Source organism: Amaranthus tricolor, chromosome 5 (assembly GCF_026212465.1).
Source record: "Amaranthus tricolor cultivar Red isolate AtriRed21 chromosome 5, ASM2621246v1, whole genome shotgun sequence".
Lineage (NCBI taxonomy): Eukaryota > Viridiplantae > Streptophyta > Magnoliopsida > Caryophyllales > Amaranthaceae > Amaranthus > Amaranthus tricolor.
The window spans coordinates 19,876,520-19,882,618 of NC_080051.1; positions in this window are offsets into that span (position 1 = coordinate 19,876,520).

Here is a 6,099-nt window from a genome sequence, read left to right on the forward strand (position 1 = left end):
TTTTGGTTTATCAAATAATCAATCGACTTTTAAGTAAGCTAAAAAGCTACTAATGTTTATGTCAAAATCAAATTACATTGATTTTTGATTTTTTGTTTCATCCTTTTTTAATAAACAACCGATATATAACTTTTACCAAAGATTCTCGTAACATCTAGCTTATACACATGTTATCCATGTTTTATTCATGTTTCCCCTCATTATTATTTAGTTTTATTTGTGTGGACTTTTGACTTTTTATGCTATTATATGTTGACTATTGGAATTTTATGTTGGGTTTGATATTTTGGTGTTTTTGATGGATTTCAGATTTATTTATCTAAACTAAGCAAATTTGGTATATGAATTGATTTAACTCGTTTAATTAAATATTAGCCTTTTTATTTTGACATAAAAGTCAGGTTTTCAACTTGCTCAAATACTATTTACCCAACATACTTTTTGGTTATTTGACCAACCAAAAAGACAAGACAAAATTGGATCAAAAGTGATTGGAGTAGGAGAGCATGTCTGTAGCTTTGCCTTTTCAATATCTTCAATAGTTTGATCTTCAAAGAACACAACTCTGCTTTAGACAACTTTTTGGTCAATTGGATCTCATAGTAGTGAATAGCATCTTTAAAGTACCCCAAAAATATGTAGTACTTTGTCTTTATATCTAGCTTGGATCTCTCATCTCTGAAAACATGAATTAAGACAAGACACCTAATGACCCTCAAGTACTTGTACAAGACATCTTTCTCTGTCTATACTTTCGAGGAACATCACAATCAGGATTTAAGATGAAAGATCGATTAAATACACAAGTTTACCCAATGCCTCTGCTCAAAAAGGGTTAGGCAACTTTGCATGAGAGAACATACATTGAACTCTTTCTTTAATTATCATTTCTTAATCTTAATACCTTAACTCTTGTTGTAGCTTTCAAAAGATCTTGTACTCACCACCGTTATCATTTCTTAGAACATTGACCTTCTAATCTGTTTCTCGCTCAACTTTATCCTGAAACTCCTTGAAAGCAGAAAGTACTTATCCTTACTTTTCAAATTAGTAACTGACACTTTTTTTTTAGAATGATTATCTATAAAAGAAACAAATAAGGAGCATTACTATGAGATTTAACAAACATAGAAAATACATTAGTGTGGACAAAATTAAGAGGATACTTTCTCCTAAAAGGAGCCAAGAATAAAAACAACCTTATATTGTTTACCATTTAATTAAAAACTCAACACAAGTTTTATATAACCAAAACATTGGAGGAACCTATCTCCTTTTTCTTGGTCTTCTCATTCAACAAACTAGCTTTAACAATATCCAATCTCAACTTACCATAAAAAGCATAATTGTTCAATGACACAAATAGTGAACCCACCCTCTCAAGTAATGAGCAAAGTAGCAATTATTAATAAAATTATCATTTAAAGGCATCTTGATTAACCAAACATTGAAATTTATTCGAATGCACTACCATGCTATTATCATCATGAAATTTTAACCTTGCCAAATTTCTCATCAATGATGCATTAATTAGGCTTTCTTCCTATCATATATAAAAAAGTAGCACTACAACACAATTTACTTTTTCTCTTTGTGTTGTTAGATGAACAAAACAAACCCATGCAATGAAGCATACAAGATAATAAACCCACAAACAAACCCATGCAATGAAGCATGCAAGATAATAAACCCACAAACAAACACAATAAAGTAAATAATGTTGAATAGTAAAGCACGCATGATTATTATGTGCAAATCTGATAAGGAAAGGGTAATAAGTGATATCAAACCCTCCCACTAATTATCAATTAAATTAATTGATGTGGCCAAAGGCTTCCCTGGACAACATTGGAGGAAACACCAAAATACCCGTAAACCATTAGCCAGCGATAAAATAACAATTAGCGCATGCTTGGATTAGGGTAAATAATTAAGGGAAAATAAAAGTCAAAATAGAAAAACAAAGCTAGTTAGATAGAAAACTAATGGAATTTGATTTTGGAGCTGTAGAAGAATTGATTGCAAAGTAATGATCAGAAAGGAATAAAATAGTATTAAGTTCCCTTATTTTGGAGTTAGATTTACTCTAGGGCAAGGTGGGAAAATACTTTCCTCCATATGAGGAAAAACATCTTTCTTTTTCATTATTTTTTTAGTTTACTCTCGTTGTACCGCTTTCTCAACTATGTCAATTAGTTCATATGCATCCTTACGTACCTTCATTTCATTAGTTTGATTTTTTACTCCATCAAATATTACTCTCGATCCAATCATGCCCTTAAGGAAAAGTAGAGCAAAGTCAAAATGGTCGATCAAATGAGTTTTGGGTTGAGTGACTTTCAATCGAGTCAATTTATGATCAGGTTAGTTTCGAATCGGATTGTTTAGAGTGAAGGTCGTCTCCGAATTTTTAAGGGCGCTGAGCGAAAATTAAATATGAGCTTTTTGAGTACAAACGTGTACGCCCATTTTTAAAGTGACAGTAATAAATTACTATTTTATTATCAAATAAAGTATTGATTTGTTCAACTAATTTAATTAAAGATGAAAATACAAAAAATAATAACAGCACTACTTTTTTTATAAGAATAATAGGATTATTTAATTATCTAAATTGAATAATAATCAAATAAATCAAACAATCCTTACTAGCCAGCAGCTAAAAATATAATATTTTTCAATATTTAATTAAAAATTGAATATATTAATTTTTTTGCGCCCTTAAAATAACGGCGCCTAAGTCGTTGTTCATGCTGCTCATGCAATAAAGGCTTTTTTTGGAGTTCAAGTCGGGTATTTGGGTCAAGCATTTTAAAATTTTTTATTTCATCATTGAGTTTTTTCAAAAAAATAATATAAAATAAAAAAATACATAATTAAGGCTACATTAAAAAATACATAATAAAAAAATAAAAAGGTCAATACACTGATTTTAAGGCTACATTAAAAAATACATAAAAACAATTAAAAATAGCTTAGAAAATATAGGTAGTTATAAAATGATGAAGTGAAAGTGTAAAAATTGATAAATCTTAACAAATGGGTTAAAACGATTAGATTTAAGTTGCGGCAAGGTTTGAACCAGTTTTTTTTGATGATTTTCGATTTTGCTTAGTTACGGGATTAAAGGTTAAAATTTCTAGATAATAACCCACTAACTTTCCATTCGGTTTGGGTTGAATATCAAATTTTAACAGTCTGTAGAAATTGCTTGTGCAATCTCACTTTTCTTTTCCAAAGTAATGCTTCACTTAACACATTAAAATTGCATAAAAATTTAGAGGAGACGTCTCATTATGAAATCTTTAATTTGGGCAGGTCTAATTAGCGCATGTAACAACATTTTAATTTTTTTGGGCATTTATCAATATTGACCTTAAAGGTATCAATTTTGAAAATTGATACTTTTAAGGTCAAAATTGATACCTTTAAGATCAAAATTGAAAATTTCAAAAAAATGAAAAAAAAAGTTCAGATTGTTACACACACGAATTGGGCCGGCCCAAACTAACAGTTTCATTATGAGACCGTCTCGTCCAAGACCAGCTGTTAAAATTATACATATAGAAAAACTAGTCTAAATTTACTAGCCCAAATAAATATAAATGGGCTCCTCCAAGTAAATTGGAATAGCCCAATATATAGTTAGGATTAGGAGGATTCATTTTGAGTTGTGATATTGCAAATTTTAATTACCGTAAGCACACGATTGACGTGTAATAATGGGTTGAATATAAGGAGATGAGTTAATCAATTTATTTGCCTTATGACTACAAGACACGGATCAACAAGTAGTTGGGTTGAGAAACTAACATTACAATGCAAATAAAACCAATAATTAAAGCTAAGACAATGATTAATACGAAGATAATAATAATATGATAAATCTAAGGCGTCGGAAATCACCTAATTCTAACATGGGAGTCAATTACTCTCATAATTGTATGAATTTGAGTCATTAGCATAATTAAACGTGATCTAATTCACCTCAAGCTTCCGCTCTATTGATCAATATTGGTTTAACACCTTACTAGTGTTAATCCTCAAACTTCCGTTTTATTGGCTAAACTAGTAGGAATTTAACTTAAATATATCTCAATCCTAAATTAATCCTAATCTTAATCCTAAATTAATCCTAATCTCAAACTTTCGTTTTATTGAAAAAGGTTAATAAAGATACTTAAACTAAGATTCATTAAACATAGGTTTAATCATAGACCCAAATTTCACACAATTAATTGATAAAATATCATCGCATGCTTCGAATTAGGGTTTTTACTATACCCTAACCCTAAAGAGGAAAACTACTCACTAGACATGGTAATGAAAATGCAATTCATGATGAATGAAGACTTAATTGAAACACTAAACATGAAAATGATGAACGATTTCAATGCACAAAGATAAATAATAAAGCAATAAACAAAGAAAACTTACTAATTGAGAAGAACGTAAATGTAAATTGCAAGGAAAATTAACGTAACAACGGAGTTTAACAGCAAAGAGCTCTCGATGGAGAAGAACAAAAAGAAAAATTCTGAAAAATTAAAAATTAAAAACTGACTTCATGATAAAAAAAAAATAACTACCACTATTTATAGTGGCTCCATAAAATAAACGTCAAAACGCACAAAAAAGGCAACTGACGTGATGGCGACGACTCGTGACATCAGGATCGACGAGTCGTCGCTTTTGTTCTGCCTGAGGTATGTGAGTTCAGTGAATGTGCGACGAGTCATGGCAAGTTGGAGACGACTCGTTGCTTAGCCTCTGGATTGATATGCATAGATTAGTAAGTATGCGACGAGTCGTGGCATACGTGGGACGACTCGTTGCTTTGGCTCTAGAATGCTCTGATGACTTCAGTGGATATGCGATGAGTCGTGGCTGAATGGGGACGACTCGTTGCTTTTGTTTTGGACTCCATTTGCTCTGCAATGAGTCGTGGATTTTTAATGCTCCTTAGCTACGACTCGTTTCTTTCCCTTGGGGCTTGTATGGCTCGATCTCTTCACTTCTTTTAGGGGTCTTAGGCCATTTTGGGCCTTCACCCTCGGAACCTAATAAAACTCCGATTTTTGCCTCAAAATTACATAAAATACAATATTAAACATATGAGACAAAAATATCAAATAACACTATCAACACTACATAAAACTCACTAAAACATCGTATAAGAAACGTGAAAATAACACAAATAAGTGCAAATAATTACACTTATCAAGTTGAGTGGCCGCAATTATATTAGATCCGGTCCGTTAGGTGTGAAAATTTTAGACCCACATTCAAACTTGTTGAGTCTAATAGGTTTAGGTTCTAGACAAATTTTAAGTAAGACTTAATTTAATTATTTATACTTAAACTTATAATATTTCAAATGTTTTATTAGTACTAAAATGGATATATGAATTGCATGTAAGTCTAAATTGAGTCCAAATAAATATAGAAATGGATTTAGAATAAATCTTAAAATCAATTTTAGATTGTATAATAAATCGAGTTTTAAACAAGTCTGACGGGTCTAAGACGAGTGTATCGGATCTGGGTCGTAAATAGGTACAGAGAGGATTTGGGTCGGGTTTGGATCTAAAGGCCTTGGACCTGAAACTGAACCCGAATCCGCAAGATCTCCGCAAGATCTCATAATTGGACCCCATCCCTAGTTATAGTTGTTATATGTCAGAATTGAGCAATCACATATTTCGTAGAAGTATTTATTTGTAAATTGTGTTCTTTCTACTCATTATCTTATTGTTACTTAATTTCCTCCTAACTCTTCTTATGCATATCATATGGTGAAGTTTTATAAGTAAAATTTAAGTAGATTTTTACATAACAGAAAATATAATTCACCACCCCTCTTGTGTACAAAGGTTCTATAATTAAGTGTTTCTTGGAAATAAGAACTTGACGGCCAAAATTCAGTCAAGACTAAACTAAACCATTTTATCAATGAATGATTGAATCTTCCTCTTCAAACAAATTGATCAAATCAATCAGACCACGACCACTATCATCCATCATCCTACCACCTTAAAGTAGTTTTGATCTCTTAAGAGAGTAAGGCTAGAAAGTAAAAAAAATAAGACCAAAAACAAA